The sequence below is a fragment of the Perca fluviatilis genome, chromosome 22, assembly GCF_010015445.1.
Source record: "Perca fluviatilis chromosome 22, GENO_Pfluv_1.0, whole genome shotgun sequence".
Lineage (NCBI taxonomy): Eukaryota > Metazoa > Chordata > Actinopteri > Perciformes > Percidae > Perca > Perca fluviatilis.
Genome location: NC_053133.1, coordinates 21,052,544 through 21,072,574, shown reverse-complemented (window position 1 = coordinate 21,072,574; position 20,031 = coordinate 21,052,544). Strand labels below are relative to the sequence as shown.

At 39.7% G+C, this 20,031-nt stretch overlaps 1 long non-coding RNA gene across 1 annotated transcript in view; it reads right to left on the bottom strand.

Moving 5' to 3' along the window:
- Positions 1-20,031, bottom strand: part of LOC120552160 — a 40,974-nt gene continuing 20,943 nt past the window's right edge. Inside the window, exon 3 of the long non-coding RNA XR_005637966.1 lies at positions 1-368. This is a non-coding gene — a long non-coding RNA (uncharacterized LOC120552160). The remainder of the gene's footprint in view (positions 369-20,031) is intronic.

The window sequence follows — 20,031 nt, the reverse complement described above, 5'->3', positions numbered from 1 at the left end:
TTGAAAAATGTCTCCATTTATTCATCTTCACATTTAATGAATTGTCACTGCTTCACCACTTGAGTTAAGATGTCGGGATGCTAGGGATGCCACAAATATCCCAAACACAGATTAATATTCCTTTTGAGAGGCCCAGATTTCTTCGTACCTATACCCCTGTGCAGTGCATTTGGTTGTTTGCTATAAAAGAGTTGAATAGTCAAAGTCGTTCTCATCAAAATATCAGTCAATGGTTGTTGTAATTCTCATGCAAACCAAGTCGCTCTTCTCTGTGTTGTCTGGCTGTGAAATAAGACCCAATTACAGGCGTTCTGTATTCACTCACACTGTGTTTTCCTTCCCCTCCAAGTAATACTCATTTTGATGTCCTGTCAAGAGAAGTAAACAAAAGTATGAGACAGGTCAAATGTTTAGATGCACACAGACATCCAAATAGCCGGCCAGACAGACATGAACACACACACACACACACACACGGACGCACGCTTAACTTTCAATGACAGTGCCATCTTTCAAAGCATTTACGCTTCCAATTAAGTTTAGAGAAAGAGGAGTCTTGAGGAAAACGTTCGCCTCTGCATTAAATTAATTGTGCTCAGTCGGTGACAAGGAGCTGGAAGAAAATAGCTCACATCGTTACGTTCTGATGAACAAAATAATTGGCTTTGAAAAGGGAGGTAAACAGTGTAACAGCTCCATCTCAACTGAAAGACAAAAAGGGAGGAAGCAGAGGAAGAAGCAAGGTCCCTCTGAACAGATGCGCCCACATCTGATGTACTTACCTTGTTAACAGCAGTCAAATTAATTGTCACATCACATGGGGACATTTCCATTTCTGTGCGACTGCCACAGGCCCCCACAGAGGCTGAGGCAGGATGACCTTTTCAGCACAAAGTAGCAGGACTCTCCTGGCCACTACACAACCAGGAGCATTGTGGGACTGTGATTGTGGCATGTGCTGCATGAGCCCTTTTCATAATTAACTAACATAAGTACATGACAGTTAATTTGTTTGCATGCAGCGTTATTGTTCTTCTGTGCCATGCCTTTGCTTTATGGCATTCCTGCATTGCACAGTAGAGTGTACTGTATGTGTGGCTAAAGACAGAGGCAGGGACCAGATTGCTTTGGATTTTTGATGTTGGGCATATCTTTTGGACTTTTTTTGCAGATGCTAATCCATTTAAGTACTTTGTTCGATCACAGAAGCATGAAATTGGTTCAACTGAGACTGTTGGGACTAAATTGTGTGTGGCTAAAACTATCAGTTAAGTGTTTTTTAATGTGTTAGTTAAAAAACTTTTTACTTGTAGCATATGTCACTTTGTGCATGGTTGATTTGAAATGTTCCACCAGAATATGGTATTGATAGAGTCTGGGTCTGCCAAGGTTTCTTCCTAAAAGGGAATTTTTCCTTGCCACTGTTGCAATAGCCACTGCTAATGCTTGCTCTTGAGGGAATTACTGTAATTGTTGGGGTTTTGGAATTTATAGAGTGTGGTCTAGACCTACTCTATCTGTAAAGTGTCTCGAGATAACTCGTTATGATTTGATACTATAAATAAAATTGAATTGAATTGAATTGATACTCAAAATGTTAAAGCTTTTTTTCAAATTTTAAAAATCAGCAAATCATCAAAATTATTATGAGAAATGGGATCCTACATGAATACAAGATAATTCTGCCAAAGTTGTATCAGTTTGAGTTATTTCACAAGAGAGCTTATTAATTCATTAATATTTAATGTTATAGAGACATATTAAAAGGTTGAAACCACACTGTATACAGCAGATGGACATGATCACTGCCTCCTCTCCTACATTGCTCTTTTCTGAGTGCCCATAATAACAGAGGAGCTGCTACAACTGAACATACTGCACAAAGTGAGATTATGTAATGGCTACAGTAGTGTCATTATTTGTCAGCAGTGGGGTGGGGGAAATGACGAAAAATGGTCAATTTGTCTCCAGGATTTTCAAGGCCATTTATGAAATATACTGAGAATCATTTGGTATTCAAGACCTGTATGTTTCTCTTTTCTATGTCTACCTGCAAGTGTGTGGAAAAACCACAACTGGGAGGTCTTTCATTTCGATATACCTCTGCATACGTTTTTGTCACCTCTTTGGGAAGTGTGGAGTTAGGAATTCTGCCCCAGTAGTCAGAGTTAAAGGCAATAGCCTGTCCACCATTTCACTGTGAAACTACACACTTGCTGTTTTAGCCACAGGGCTCCTGTCACACTTTTATTTTACAAAGTATACAGTACAAGTTATGGTGTATTTGATCAATAACTATAAGCTTGATACAGCATCAAGCTGTATCTGTATTCCATTTTGCAATGCTTTAATTTAAATTTGAAGTTACTGTACTTATTAGCTTGTTACTAACCTAGCTCTGGGGAGCTTATTCCCCGGAGTCCTTATGTTTTTTTTTCGCCCAGCAGTTTCCCTTGGATTAGAGTGTCACCTAAATCATGGTTGCAGCTGTCGCCATGGTCCTGCTCCGCGCCCTGCTATGCCCCGCTACACCCTGCTACGCTCTGCAGTGCCCTGCTACACCATGAACTACTACAACCAATATTGTGACTATTATTGCCACTGTTCATCACACCACCAACCGGCACCGTCAGACACCGCCTACCAAGAGTCTGGGTCTGTCAGAGGTTTCTCCCTAAAAGGAAGTTTTCGTCACCACCCGAGGTTTCTCCCTAAAAGGAAGTTTTTCCTCGCCACTGTCGCGCTAAATGCTTGCTCTTGGGGGAATTTCTGGAATTGTTGGGTCTTTGTAAATTATAAAGTGTGGTCTAGACCTACTCTATCTGTAAAGTGTCTTGAGATAACTCTTGTTATGATTTGATACTATAAATACATTGAATTGATTTTAATTGAAGGTGGTGTATTATTTAAATCTCCACTATGAAAGATTTTTAGTTAACCAAACACACCTTTTGTTTAACATAATATTGTCTTCAGCTCTTGGCTATTTCTTTCTTTTCAATTTGTTTAATATCTTTGATGGGGACATATATTTGGCTAACCAATTTCTTTTGTGGCTAACAACAGTTTGTTGGCTAAAAGCTACTCAATACTGTGTCATCTGATTAGCACACAAGCTAGCATGTGCTAGCTAGTAAAATATTAACAACAGCGTGATGGTTAATTAACTAGCTTGCAAAAACATAGGCCTGCTGTTTGTTCAATTAAACAAAGCCACGTTTTGTAGCTACAGTTGATGCTGATGCATGAAGACTAAAGCTTGAAGATAAGACTGGACACTGCGGTGTATATACTCTAAATTTGGAAACACAATACTTCATTAGACTGATTGCTCTTAATTTCACAGCTGAGTGAAGCTTCACTGAAGCGAGTAATTTTTTTGTTGAAGAATCAATTTTAAGTACATCTTTCTTGCCCATTATCTATGCTGTATAATATAACAAACATGGTTGCTACCGAATGTTTGTTTTCATGTTGGGTTGCCTCATGGTTTCCCAACTCCTTCCTGATTTAGTATTTATATTCAACACTTTCAATTTAAAAGCTTTGCTCAATTTAGTATTGCTAATCAATACGTTTGTACTTTTATTCGAATTCTGCCATGGTCCAGCCATCATATTTCCTACTTCTTATGAAGTACCAGGCATAACAAAACTATCCTGAATATCCTGTTTTTCTTATATTTATGTTTTTTGTTATGGATTTTTGCCACCCACGTGATGAGCAACACAGAAAGTAATGCATTCTGTACTATACTATTATTTGTGGCTGTATTGTTGCTAGCTGTATATTTGCTGAGGGAGAGCACTAACAGCACAATGTTTAACAGTTTACATCTATTAGCAAAACAAGCCCGAAGGTACGGCGTTATAATGAGATCATTCTTTAGACTCACTAAGTCAAGGTGAAATGTAAGGGTAAGCTAATCAATTATGCAAACCGGTTATACATGATGCCAAAAAAAGTCCTTGTCAGTATGTCTTTGGATTGTACTAGATAGATGATTTTTAAGTTGATAGATGGGCTCAGATACTGTACTGTCTTGACACATGTATGTTCTTTTGTTTAGACTGTGTTTAATTTCCCTTGAAACCCTTAATGTAGAGTATGTAAATGTTAGTTTTGGTACAGCTTAGCATTAAGAACTTCGGATCATGTTGGGCATTTAATTTAGTGGACCAATACAAAAGGGGTGAATGCGGTTAGTGTGTTTGGGTGTGTGTCCAGGCTCATCTCCAAGCAAGGCTACATGTTCTCTTGCTTCAGCCAAATTGGAAGGTTTTTGATTTCAGTTTGTAAGCACAGGTGCTTCTGGAAGAAGGTTCTCCCAGCGGTTGTGGCAGAAGCCGTGGACATTCTTCTTAATCAGATCCTGCAGGAGCTGAAAGTGAAAAGAGGCCAGCAGTATTTTGGCAGCCATGCAGATCTTTCTTATATAAGTCTTCCTGAAAGCAAGAAAGAGTCTAAGGGAGCTTGCCTGCTATTGTTCATTCGCATTGAACCTTGCAGTGGTAGTGAATGGCTTTGTATGGTGCCTTTGGCATCTGAGGCTTGCAGCTAGCTGACTAGCTTCCAGCCCCTGCTGTGTGCCACAAGCCTCTTGGCTGCTCAACATGCTTCTGCAAGGCCACTTGGACTTTGAGGATAAGGTTGTACTGACATGTTTTACATTTCACCATCTGCATACTTTGGAGATACTACCCTGCAACATTACGTGGCTCAGTTAAAGTGAGAAAAGACAGGGAGATTTTTAGTTATAATCAGTTAAAAAAATTACTTTCTGAAAACTGTTTGGATAGATTATTTGAAAATTTAAGAGAGGATAGCAAATACAGTAGATAGAAAACAAACTAGCTCTATTCCAGAGTTTGGAAACTATGGGGTAAAATTATGAAAACTTGTTGAAAGGATTTTAAGAAACTGATGGAAGAAGCGATGGACATTTTTGTGTTTAGTTATTGAAGGTAGAAAATAATCTGGAAGTTTGTTGGAACTCTGTTGTATCCTTAATGTTTATTTAAACTAATAAAACATCTAAAAATATTAAACATTTTCTGGATAAATACCATAGATTAAAATTTGAGTTTTGGAAAACTGTACATATTTCACATACTGTACAAACATTTTCAGTGCTCAGATTAAAAGTTTGTGTCTCATTAAAAAACTTCCTCCTGGATGCATTTCATTATTTTGCAATTTGTTGGAGCAATTTCTTTTTTTAACTTTAATGAATTACACATTCATAACATTCAACAATAATCATAGCAATGTTACCTCAGGCTCTTCCATTAAGAAAAGAGTTTACCGGTAGATGAAACAAAAACACATTTTTGACCAAATTTCATTCAAGCATGTAACTTTTAATTATTGGCCATTCTGTAGAAACAGTTTACTTACTAATCTTTACAAGCAATATTAAAATACCTGCACTTTTAAATATCTTCTGAACATTTCAAGACCAGATGAATGTTTTCCAGCCGCTATTCTTCCACTTCTATTTGTGTAAGCTGTAATTTTCACATAAAGACATGATCATTTCAACAGAGAACAACAATGTTGTTACCCGATGCAGTATGTGCTTCTTTTGTTTTTCTTTGTGCTGATTGGCTGCATTAGAAAACAGTAATCTGAAATCTTCTGAGAGACAATTTCCTACCTACTCTCACTTTGTTTACAGATAACTAGCTGCTCATGATTTGAGTTTTGTATTGTAAGCACTAGAATTAAGTGGCAGATGCTGACTGTGGCTCTTTCTCCTATTGTTTTCTCCACATAAACATCCAGTTGTGACAAGAATGCTGCATTTACTCAACAGGGATTTGTAGCTTATACACTAACAACATGAATATTAATTATGCTTTCAAACTATCACACAAGGGGCTAAGCCTGCATCTAATTATGGGTTTCAGCTTAATTCTCAAGCCATTTGGAAGGAGTCAGATTTTATTCACATTTGTTTTAAAATTAAATATGGTAATTAAAGCAGATGAGAGAGAAGGAAACGTTAAAGCAAAGCTAAATTTGAAACCTTGGTTGCATGTTACATCTTAGAAAACTAGCTTCTGTGCAACATTATACAGGCGGACAGTGCTGATGACATATTCACTAACTGGGATTGTATTTTCTTTATGTGTATACAGAAAACAATATGTATTTTTAAGATGCTTGGTCCAGTGATGGCTTTAATAATTTCACCACTTACTGTAGCCTCCAAGCAAAATGTATTTATTTTGGATTTATCCTGCAGAGATCTGAAGAGCAGTTAACCATAGTCCTCAAACATTTTCTGGGTTTAAAATTACAACACAAAGAAAGCGGAAGGTAACGGACATCTGGCCGAAAACAGTGACATCCGGGCAGAATTTCCAAATTTCCACTTCCGAGCAATCCTGGAGGTGGAACGTCGTGGATATAGACTATACCTTACGTTACCTGACGATTAACTGTGAGATAAACAACAATCCAATTCAGATTCAGTGCTTAGAAAAGCAGAACAAATACCTCTTACCAAGATAGTTACTAATTAATGGCCGAAACATTGATGCAAATAAGATAAGAGTGCTTTTGATTGCTGAAGGAATTGACTACTGGACAGCTAGCTACTAAGTTAAGTACTTACTTTATTTGGGTTTTCTGCTACTTCTTTGACTGTTCTACTTTCTTTCTATTGCTGCTGCTGTGTATTTGCTGTAATTGGTTTTTGGTTGAGCAAAGTTAGTGGTTTTGTTAGAGTGAAACTAGTTAGTGTGAAGTGTGACTTTAGGAGTGGGGCCTAACGACTCCCAGGTGCTTTGACTGATTAGCGAGGGTGTGGCCTCCCACCGGTAGCCAACACAGTCCCCTCTTTTTATTTAACATTGGTATTTGCGTGAAGCGGCAGCTTCAGCGGCAGCTTCGTCGGACGAAGACTCGGAGGACAAAGACAAAGGAGTCTACGCAGGATCTTCGCGGGAGGCCAAGTGGGAAGTTAAGTAGGCTGATATCTCATATCCGACCTACATTGCTTGGTGACTTAATCCGGAAATGTGCTGCTTCTCCATTCCTGTCCGCGTGTCCTCTCGGAGATACTACAAACCACGCATTAGCTCGCAAGATTTCCGCAACCCCACCACTCTTACCTATCCCACCCGTTCCACACACACACAACACCTTGTTGCAGGTGGCCTGTGGAACTGCCAGTCTGCCACTCGCAAGACTGAGTTCATATCTGGCTTTGCATCCCTGCAATCCCTTGACTTCCTTGCTCTCACAGAGACCTGGATTACACCAACCAACACATCCACCCCTGCTGCTCTCTCTTCTGCCTACTCTTTCACTCACACACCCAGACCCACTGGGAGAGGTGGAGGTACTGGCCTTCTCATTAACCCCAAGTGGAGATTTTCTCTCTACCAACTGCCAGAGTTCACTCCTCTCTCTTTTGAACTTCATGCTTTCACCATAACTCATCCGGGGCAACTAGTCATCATTGTTATCTACCGCCCACCTGGTCCTCTGGGGGAATTTTTGGAGTAGCTGGATGTCCTTCTTTCAAACATCCCTGAAACTGGCCCTCTGCTGGTACTTCTGGGTGATTTCAACATCCAGACAGAGAAGTCAGCTGTCTTTCTTCACCTTCTCTCTTCTTTTGCCCTCTCACTCTCTCCTTCACCACCCACTCACAAAGCTGGTAACCGCCTAGATCTCATATTCACTAGAAACTGCTCTACATCCAACCTCACTGTTACTCCACTCCATATCTCGGACCATTTCTTCATCTCATACTCTCTCCCACTCTCACAAGCTCACAACCATATCTCAAGAGACACTGTACCTGTCCGCCGTAATATTCGCTCACTCTCTCCTTCTTCACTGGCGGCATGTTCTCTAGCTACCCTCCCTCCTTCTGACTCTTTCTTGCTCATGCCTCGCAACGCTGCCGCAGACACTCTACTCTCTACTCTATCCTCCTCTCTCGACTCTCTCTGCCCTCTTACTTCACGACCGGCTCATAAGTCCTCCCCAGCACCGTGGTTATCTGACTCAGTACGTGCTGAAAGATCAAATATACGGGCAGCAGAAAGGAAATGGCGGAAATCTAAACACCCAGATGATCTGCTTACTTATCAGTCTCTTCTTTCCTCCTTCGCTGCCTCTATTTCTGCAGCAAAAAGCTCCTTCTATCAAACCAAAATTGAATCCGCTTACTCAAACCCCAAAAAACTTTTCTCCATCTTCTCTAACCTGCTAGATCCCCCCATTTCACCTCCTCCCTCCTCCCTTCTACCAATCCACTTTGTCAACTACTTTGTAAAAAAGATAGATGATATACGCTCTTCATTCTCCACCACACCTTCTGAAATCACCTTACCATCTGTCACATCTAGTACTCTTGCCTCTTTCACCCCTCTATCTCCAAATCAAATTCTTACTTTGATTACCTCTGCCCCGCAACCACCGCCCCCTGGATCCTATCCCTTCTCACCTTCTCCAGTCCATTGCTCCTGACCTCCCTTCCTTTCCTCACTCATCTCATTAACATCTCCCTGTCAACTGGCTGTTTCCCCGATGCCCTCAAAGAGGCAAGAGTTACCCCGCTACTCAAAAAACCAACACTCGACTCCTCTGATGTAAATAACTATAGACCTGTCTCCCTTCTTCCTTTTCTATCTAAAACTCTTGAGCGTGCCATTTATAATCAACTCTCTACTTATCTCAACCAGAACAACCTTCTCGATCCCCACCAGTCTGGCTTCAAGGCTGGCCACTCAACAGAAACCGCCCTCCTTGCTGTCACTGAGCAGCTTCACATTGCTAAAACAACCTCTCTCTCTTCCATCATCATCCTTCTAGACCTTTCAGCTGCCTTTGACACAGTGAACCACCAGATCCTCATTTCAACACTCCAGAATCTGGGTGTCTCAGGCTCTGCGCTCTCTTTGCTGACATCTTACCTGTCAGACCGAACCTACCGGGTAACTTGGAGAGGATCCAGCTCAGAGCCTTGCCCACTCAAAACTGGGGTTCCTCAGGGATCAGTCCTGGGTCCCCTCCTCTTCTCTCTATATACCAACTCCCTTGGGTCTGTCATTCAGTCGCGCGGGCTTTTCTTATCACAGCTACGCGGACGACACCCAACTAATTCTTTCCTTTCCTGAGTCTGACACTCCAAGTAGCAGCACGTATCTCGGCCTGTCTGACCGACATCTCTTCTTGGATGTCCACTAACCATCTGAAACTCAACCTTGACAAGACTGAGCTCCTTTTCCTTCCAGGGAAGGGCTCTCCTACCCAAAACCTGACTATAACAATCGACAACTCTGTGGTAGTCCCCACCCAGACTGCTAGAAACCTGGGTGTGACACTTCGACGACCAACTCTCCTTCACTGCCAACATTGCTGCAACCACCCGATCGTGCAGATACATGCTGCATAACATCAGAAGGATACGTTCACTTCTAACGCAGAAGGCGGCTCAGGTTCTGGTTCAGGCTCTAGTCATCTCACGTCTAGACTACTGCAACTCCCTGCTGGTTGATTGGCCTGCCTGCATGTGCCATCCGACCCCTGCAGCTCATTCAGAACGCAGCAGCTCGACTTTTCTTCAACCTCCCCAAGTTCTCTCACACTACACCTCTCCTCCGCTCTCTTCACTGGTTACCAGTGGCTGCCCGCCGATCCGCTTCAAGACACTAGTACTTACATACAGGGCCATGAACGGATCAGCCCCAGCTTACATCCAGGACATGGTCAAACCATATACCCCAACCCGCCCGCCCCGGCTCTGCATCAGCCAAACTGCTTGCTGCCCCCCCACAGCGAGGGAGAACTAATCACTCAACCAAATCCATACTGTTCACTGTCCTGGCTCCCAAATGGTGGAATGAGCTCCCCACCGACATCAGGATGGCTGAAAGCCTACACATCTACCGCCGAAGGCTAAAAACACATCTCTTCCGACTACACCTCGGTTAAAAAAAAAAAAAAAAACTCTTTAACCTGCACTTTTGTTTCTTTGTAGCTTAGCTTATTTAAAGCTAATGTACTTGCACTTACTACTTGTTGTCTAGAGTTTGGACCTTCTCAGTTGAATGCACTTAATTGTAAGTCGCTTTGGATAAAAGTGTCAGCTAAATGACATGTAATGTAATGTAATGTAATAAGATTCCTTTATTGTCATTGCATGATACATACAATGAGATTCAGGTGCACTACAAAATGTATTTATTTTTTATTTATATTTATCTAACATCTAACATTCACACACATGCAACTCACATACATGATTATCAACATATGCATGTTAAAAAGTTAAGGAGTAAAAGAGTTTTGTGTATTGCAACAGTTGTAATAATAAATTAAATAAATATAATAATTTGGCATAATGCACAATTGTGTTTATAAGGTGTGTGATTTCAGTGCACAGTTTAGTGTAGTAATGGCTTTTCGATAAAAACTGTTGGTGGACTTGTATCTCTTCCCTGAGGGGAAGAGTTCAAACCCTTCATGTGCTGGGGGATGTTAGTCAGCATGAGCCTTCATCATACACTACAGAAGTAAGCTCTCTTTTTAAAGGACACATCATGCAATAGATAGGAAAACAACTGCACTTTTAAAGTTGCGAGAAGACAAATAAAGACTTTTTTTTAAATTACTAAAACATTTTTTGATGAAATAAGAGAGTAATGAAAAAAAGGTGAGAACGATAGGGGGCATAGGGAGGAAAAATAAGATGAGATAACCCTTAATTAGTCCCACAGCGGGAACATTTGCAGTGATACAGCAGCAAATGGGATAGTGAAATAACGAGTAGCATACGTTTTAAAAGCTAAATATATTAAGTAGACAGACTGAGCTGTTAAATTCATATTATTGCACATGGGAAATATTGATATTGAACAGTTTGCTATACATTGATATTGCACATAAGTGAGTTATCAGTTTTGGTATGTGCAGTCTACTTGTAATTATTTATTGTAAAGTCGGACAGGAAGGAAGGACCTGCAGTATCTTTCCTTCACACACCAGGTGAAGCAGAAGAAAGAGAAAAAAGGCATAGCATCGTAGAAACATTAATAAATAAGCAGCTCATGTAACCTAAAATACAAAAATCACATTTAATTTTAAGAGGCTCCATTTATTTCAAAACTCTCCACATCATTCATTTCTTCCATCATAGCTCTTCAACACCAAGTGCAGTACTTTTTTGAGACTAGAGGTGTGACCTACATGTCAAGTCAAAATCATTGGTGTATATCTTTGTGAGTCAAAGAGCTTTACAGTATCATAGTATAGAAATCACCAAGTAAAAAACATGAAAAAAGAGCATGTGGTTGAGGGGATGCATTCCAAATGAAGCCATATACAGTGTGTTTTATTTCACCAATTATTATTCATGACTCTTAATTATATAGATATATGGATTATTAATAATGTGCACTCTCATTGCATGTCTAACAATCTGTCATCACAACAGTTGACCTTTCTCAACATAATTGAACAGATTTCCCTCAACCTCTTTCCTTTTAAAGGCTTTGCTCTCATCCTAGTTTGTATTCCTCGTTGCGCTTCCTCCTGGCATACACATTACTATTTGCTTTGCCCCCTGCTGTGCCTCAGTTGTTTGTCATGCAACAATGAAAGACGTGCTGAACTCCATGCAAACCCGCTGTCTTTTCCATTGACTTTTTTTCTTTGTAGAAATTCTCTGCTTTTTGGAACCTCAACAACTCATTAGTTGGTCTCTGGTAAGACAGCGGATTCATTCATCTATCCGCCAACAATGAAACATAATTCTGCAATGTGTTAATGCTTTGTTGTGCTTCTCCACTTCACAGACAGTTATTATAAGCAGTTGCTTGTTTTCACTTGGAAGATGTTGATGGAGAGTGATGGACTGTGATCAGAATGAAAATGTGTCCTCCAACATCTGACCTTGACAGACCATCAAATGCACACAGGCCCGTATTCACAAACTGTGCCTTTAAACGAGCCGTCAGGACTTCTGTACAGTTGTGATGTCACAACTGGGTAGAAAGTGCCGTTACAGTCATTTCCCGGCTGCAATGACCGGTGCCAGAAGCACAGATGTGAAAGACCCGGAAAAACTGACCAATCAGAGCAGAATGGGCTTTTTTTTGGGAGGGGGGGCTTAAAGAGACAGGTGCTAAAACAAAGCATTTCAGAAAGTATGAAACAAATAATGTCTTTTTTCTAACATTAAAGCATGTAAACATGTTCTAGTAGAAAACCAAAATACTACTATGAACCTAAAAATGAGCATGATATGACACCTTTAAGGTTTTCAGGTTGGCCAACAAACTGCATGCCTTTTCAAGTTGGAACTTCTACTTTCAAGTAAAAAATTTCAGTAAGAAAAGAGAGAATTTGCTGCTTAGCCTTTTGAGATAATGTGGGATATTTTGGCAACAATCCACAGCCCGACTTTACATGTTTTGACATCCAGGCATTGCAGCACAGCTCTCCAGGGAACTAGTTTGGTGCTCATTGATTGTCAATCTGAAGAACATAAGGTGATATCTCTTTTGTGTTTCAGCGTGTGCTTAGATTTTAATGAACTGTTTCTCCTAACACCTCCTCCTGAGAAAATCACAACACCGACAGTTAATGCAGCATGGTGAAGAAATCTTGTTGATGCCATTCTTTCCCCAAAAATCACTTCTGCAAAGTTATTATAAGAAATTAAAAGGATAATTGTGTGGTATTTTTGAGGCAGCAGTCTTCACAGTGTTATGTGGCAGTGGATTTCTTTGGGAAAAATGTTCTCATATTGTTCCTTAATTCCTTTCTTTAATTGTCATCTTAAAAGAAAAAGTTTAAAGATTCAGTTGCAGAGTAGAGCTGTTTGTAGTAATATACTGGATACCATTTGTTGACTGACAAATAAATCATTAATCTTGATTAAAGTTAATACACATGGAAAAAAGAAAAATTCCAATCATCATTTCAAAACCTCATTTATTCAGCATTTTCCCTGACTTGTCTTTGGTTGTCATGCTTACAGAATCTACTTGAGTTGGTTAAAAAGGAGCTCAAACACGATTTCTGAATGCATCAAACTGTATCTTTTGTGAGGCCTGATTCACCGCAGGCAGCACAGCTTAAAAAAGAAACTTTCTCAAGGACATAAAGCAAGCACTTAAAATGAGTGAGTAGAGCCAATGCGGTCCGTAGACTGTTTCAATGAGAAAATGTGTAATTAATTCATCTTTTCTCAATTCCATTGCCTGTCAGGCATCCCTATGGCACGCTGCGCCTTTATTATTTTGCAATTAATGACAACTCACTATCAATCACAAAGAGTTCCTTAACTCTGCTTGATTATGGACTGCTCATCTTCCCATCTTCAACAATGAGTAATTGCCTGGGATCAACTTGGGGAGTCTATGACAAATGAAGGTTAACAAATGAGGACTTTGAAGTATCTTGTCTGAAAGCGATTAATAACTACTTGACAACTTGTGTAAGCATCGGGACAGAGGAGAGATGTTTATGTGGTCAACATGGAAAAACAGGATGTCCAGAGATTGTGACGGTGCTGGCATATGTCTAAGGTTTTAGCGATTATCATCAATGTTCCAGAGATGCCGGCTAAAAGAAGATGGAGCGAGTGGAAGAAGCAAGTGCAGAGAGAGATTTTTCTACAAAGGCCTAGGGCTGAAAGGAAGCTCTGATAAGGCTTCTAAGCATATGTCTTTGCCAAGACTTGCACTGTGGTGGAAATGGAATCATAACAGACAAGAAAAGATAAGCTATAAAATAATCATGCTTTCATTCTTTCAGCCATAACATAATAGAAGCATCAATCTCAACATTGCAGCTATTAACACTTAAAACACCACACAAATTAAAGTCCAAACAAAGTGCTGGTGTTGAATTAAGCAGGATTAAGCAACTGTGGTGTTTTCAAGCTCTAATTAGATTTAACTAATATGTTTATTAGTCTTAGCTATTGAAGATATTTGAAAAGTGGGTTGATAATGATGACGTAAATACAATTACTAAACAACTGTCCTTCAGGTTTGATCTTTTAATACCTTTAAGCACATCTGCAGCCACCAGAAGCACCTGCTTTTTATATTATATTATTAGACCAATGTCTTATGGCACCTACAATGGTGGCAATGTATGATTTTTACTATTTAATTATCTAGAAAGAATATGCAATTGTTGGGTGCGCTAAAACAGTGAAGTGAGTAAATATAACAATTAAGTAGTCAGACATAACCTTGCACAAAAATGGATAATTATTTAAATAATAATAAAATGAGACCAACATTTGTTGTAAACTGTATATCATATACAGTATTGTAAATCATTGTTGATAGCGTGGACTTACATTATTCCTATACCACATCAAAAGAGTGTATATCATTTTGAATAGTCATGAAAAAACATAATATTTTACCATTTACTTATACTACAATTTATACTTGTGGAGACGGACATACTTATGAGACAATCATGGCAATCAGTTTATTGCTTGGATAAATGTTTCATCATTGTTAATACTTGTACATTCACATGCAGCCATTTCAGGTGAATAGGAGAACGCGTAATGCCTCTTAGATTGTTTTTCAGATCACATTTTAGATCAAAATCTACATTTACAGGTACATTCATTCATATACACACCATATGCACAATGTTCATACTGAACATAATGTATTTGCCAAACGTTTCCACTCATTGTGTTCCACTTGTTTTCTTGTTCTGCCTGTATAATATCTATGTAGTTTAATTTAGATAACTAAACTTGGTTAAGATTAGGGTAGTCTATATCCTTGACATTCCACTTCCAGGATCGCTCCGGTGCTGCAGGAAATTCCGCCAGATGCATGTATTTTCGCCAATGTCCGTTTCCTTCCTCTTTCTTTGTGTTGGAATTTTAAACTCCAGTGGATTTATGATGACTATAGTTGACTGCTCCTCAGATCTCTGCAGGGTAAATTTAGACAGCTAGCTAGACTATCTGTCCAATCAGAGTTTTCTTTCGCACGACTATTTTGCAGCGGCTCATGCGTATCTTAGCACCGCCCATGACGATTGTAATTGGTTCAAACAAAGAAATGCCAATAAACCAGAGCAGGTTTTTCTCCCATCCCCGAACGCTGTGTAGACTGGCCAGACCCTCCTCCGCTCTGCAGCGTGTGGATGGTCTGGCAATGCGAGACTAAGATTAGGGAAACATTGTAGTCATGAAAGTCCACACTGAGTTCAAGTACTACGACACCCATCACCTTTACATTTCCCAGCACTCACACTCTTCCTAAATGTTCCCAGTAAATCACTGTTGCAAATTTGCAAATTAATGAAAATTATATGAGCCAGGGCTCTGCAGGTCTTCTTTTATCTGCGCTCTGTGTATTTTTAGTTATATCCCAGTGTTATTTGCACAATATTTAAAAAAATAAAGGCTCAGAATGATTTTACAAAAGGCTCCAGAAAGCCTGAATTAATGCTGCGTGATATGTTTTGTGGAAGGACCAAAGCCAGCTGGACTAATGTCATCCAATGCTTTATGATGAGAAATTACTAAACTGTGGTACATTAAGTATATTGGTGGAAAATAACTTGGCATTCACACTCGCTTAAAAAATAATTGGATGGGGAATACATAAATATATGGTTTGTTGATATATATATTGTTTAAAGTTTGAAAAAGCTGTTGATTTATAAGCGTAATAATGATTAGTTATACATCAGCTGTCCAACTCAAGTGTCCCCTGTCGATTGTAGCTTTGCTGGATAAATGACTGCACCCTTTGCTACTACACAGTGCATGGAGGCAAAGAAAAATATCTGACAGTATGATGATACTAAATAGAGTCAAAGCAGGGACAGGAACTGTGAAGTATCAGTCTGGCTTTCACCACAGAGCTGGTGACTCAGCACAGGCCAGCAGTGGATTTCAATAAATCAAAAAACTAACTGGACTCTCGGGGTGGCCATGGCTGAGTGTTTCTCATTACAGCTGGGTAAGTCAACAAAGAGCTGAGTGACAGTTTGGAGAGGAGCCAGGGAATAATCTACACACATTGGACGTTGTAAGCAACTTTCCTGCAGATTCTTACTTTACCTGTTTTCCCACAATGCATCAACACTCCCCTTTGATTTGTCTGTGGAGTGAAATGTGTCTTGGATTTACTGTCCACAACAGGACCACTGCAGGAACTCTAAGTGCTCGAGCCAACAGTCCTGTACTTTGACTAATTCTGCAGCCATCAGTGGAGGAAAAAAGCAGCTTAATCACAGAAATGCTAAATGCTCCACTATGTTCACCAGCTAGTTACCAACGTTATACTGTATGTCTGCTGTGCTGAGCAGTTAGTGTAGAGTGGGTTTATAGAGCCTCTTTGCTGAAAACAGCTGCCTGCTGTGGCCTAAAACAACACTATAAGAGCAGTGAAAGCAAACAAAAACAGTAAAGTTGCAGCCGGACAGCTGATCGATGAGCTGGAAGTCAGTATAAAGCTCTGTAAAGCTGAGGGGAGCTTCAGATTCATCTGATAATTCTCTGTAGATTCATCACCACCAACGACCCCTTTCACACGATTTCAAAAATATTGATTAAAGCCACTTTAACCAGCTGCTGTGAGTTTCATACATATATACAATGTTAATCATGCTTTGGTTTCCATTGTTGGGAAAATAAATGAGAACGGTTAACAGTGAACATTAATGCCTCATTGTGCTGATAATAAAACATAATGCAGGTGGCATTAAAGTACAGTCCATGCAAAATCTATTTGCTGGTGCTAATTGATTTTATGTGTAATATATTTTTTGGAGAGCAGCATGTGAAAGAATTATAGTAGTAAAAAATGGAAATATATGAATGGACATTCAGTACTATATAGTATCACTGCAGTGTCTTGGCTCTTCTTCAGTAATGCTCATAGCTGGGAAGGGCTGCACGATATGAAGAAAAATATCTAATTGTGATTATTTTTACTGATATTGCGATTGCAATGAGTCACAATATTGGAGGGTATGAACTTTTTTTGTATCATTATTCTCATTTTCCTTGAAAAATATCACATTTAAAATGATTATATTGTGACTATGATTATAATGATGATATATGTGATTTGTTTTTTGCACTACAATACTTAATTCAGAATGGTTTGACACATATTTTGCCTTTAACAAATATTGCTGCCCCCCTGCAATTTGGATGTTGCACTAATCCATATTGCCATTCCGATAAAATTGCGATTAATTGTGCAGCCCTATAACTGGGACAGGCTTTGGGTTAAAGGTGGTCTCCAGTTTACCAGCAAGTGTCAACTTCTCTCAATGTCTCCTTGAACAAGACACTAAACCCTTAATTGTTCGGTGGCTCTGTGCTTCCTGTCCGACTCTCTGGTAAAATTCATAAGCATATGAACTAATGCATTGTATGTGCTTTAGAGATATTGGCAGAGAAAATACTATACACCGGTTTATTGTAGTATGATAATTGTTAATACATGTATAGTAGCATTTATCCTTGAATCAAAATGGATTTAACTGAATTAGGAAAACTCTACAGCCATTATTTTAAATGGTGCCATTATAAGCAGCGTCTGTCATTACAAACCCATTTAAGCAATACTCTCGCCTTTCAGCACTGACATTATCTATTCCTTTACATAACTCCAGTGAATGCAAAAGAAGCTGTGAATGTCTTTGGAAGAAGCAAACAAAATTACAAGCTCTACTTACGCAAGCAAACATAATTAACGGGCACAAAATCTGACAGTGCACCTGTTATAGTCCTAAAAACCCATCCTGCCTAAGGAGAAAATCTGCTGCAGATCTGCTTCCTCTATAATGATGCCGCCGTTCTAAAATTGTAAAATTGTCTCATTGTCTCAGTTTTGTGTAAAATGCGAGCAATTTTCTGTAAATGTTTCCGAACACACCATGGTGACTGTGGTTTTCACCTCTTATTTTTTGTGAAGCTCCAGTGAATTCTGCCCTCAGTGCTCATGGACCTGCATCCTAAGTGGCCGCTGTGTTTGTGCGCACATACGTGGAACTGCCTGTGTGTGTGTGTGTGTGTGTGTGTGTGTGTGTGTGTGTTTTCAACACTTGACTATAATGAGCTCTGGAAATCTTCCGGACTGCTCTAATAGCTGCATTCTAAACCATACCCCTGGGCAAAAGGGTCGCGTTGCGTCGGTGGGAGCCGAGGCGAGCACCAGCGCCTGGCAGCCTGCAGCCAAGCCATCCATCAGCACAGCTTAGGCCATTGCTACTGCTCACAACTGTGGCAGAAGCGCAGGCTGACACCCACTGCCCTGGCTGCAAATACAGAGACAAATCGCACTTATACAATACATGTTGATATATGATGTTGCTGTGTTAATACATTGTTTATTATCTAAGAGTAGAAAAAGGAGTCACAGACGCAGCCAGTCGACATTTCAATATGCTCCAAAAATAGCGGCAACTACTTATCTCCCCTAAGATTAATACATGCTTTTATTACTGGTTGCTCAATCCATTAGCAGTTTCAGAGAAGTGGTTTGACTTTAAAGATTCCAGAAATTTAAAATAGAAAATTGTATGTGTCTGTATAAATACAACCTATGTGACGGATATTTAGGGAAACAAGTTCCTCAGTGTTATGTACTACAACTCGTATCAGTGTGGCTCTGAAAATGCCAAGCTCATTACCATCAACCGGCCCAGCTTGATGAAAACTAAGCCGTGATTTCAGAAGAAGCTGATATGAGAAGGGAGGATTAGCAGTCTGTCAGCGCGCGGGAGGAGAATTCAGACAGAGCCCCGCACAGCTGTCTGTGGCATCAAAGTTCATCTTTATTAAAAAATCTAATGAGAGGATTTCCAAATACTGACTCGAATAAATCACATATGATCAATGTAGCAGATACAAAGTTTTATTTAGCTCGATCGCAACTTTCTTAAATCTATTTTCATAATTTAAGACAAGTTCAAAGTTTCACTGACGATAATCACTGGTCCATAAATAGCACAACCCCTGGCGATCAATGTCACACAGTTATTACAAAGCTCATCATAAAAAAAGCTACACGTATCACACATAGATTCCAGTGTAATGCTGAGCAGTCAAATCCTTTGTTTCTGAACTCTAAAAGCTAACACTATGTAATCCAATGTGAAATACTTTATGAGGAGAATTATTCAAAAGCAGTAAAACCACAGAGACAAATGTAGTATTAAATACAAAAACAAAGACTTCATTCTCTGTGACCAATACATATTGAATGTGAAAAGACAGCAGAGGCAATTAAAGAGGAAGAAGTCTTGAGTTCCAATATTAATCAAGATTTTCTTTATGTATGGCTTGTTAAATAATGTAGCCAATTCATAATGCCTAACATAAGAGGTAACAAAAGCACTGTACCACAGGTATAAAAGTGCTCAATCCTTCAGAAATAATCAGATAAATCTTCACTTAAAATAATTTATCTTCTTGTAGCGTGCCTGGATAATCCTTTACTGTGACAGCAGGAAAGTGGGAGCATAGGCCATTGATCGTAGCAGCGATTGTAAGGAGGCACTGGATTGAATCAAGCAATCACCCACAATTACATTGATTGGGTGAATCTCCAATAGAGCACCACGGCTAAACAAAAAGGAAGCAGTTGGAGACCAGGGAGGACATTGTGAGGTGATGAATGATTCACTGTGTATTCTGCACCTGTAATTTTGTTTGACAAGCTGATGAGACTGCGTCGTGTGCCACACTGCATGCTAATACACTTCATGCACATTGTAGTCCTGACCGCCTATTTGAAGCAATTTTACCACCTAATGCTGGAAAGAAAGAACCTTGTGTGAGAGGAGTTTTTGATGAACAGGAAGTGGCCCCAACCACATTATTAGTCCCTCCATGTACCAGAAAAGACAAACCCTCTGACAGCTTACATCTGGATGGAAATGACCTATTCCATTTTTGTGTCCTGTCTTCCCTACACCTGTTTATTACTCACATTCGTGCTAGCGCTCCTCGTCCAGAAATCATATCCTATCACCCTCCTCCAAGACTGAGAAGACTGA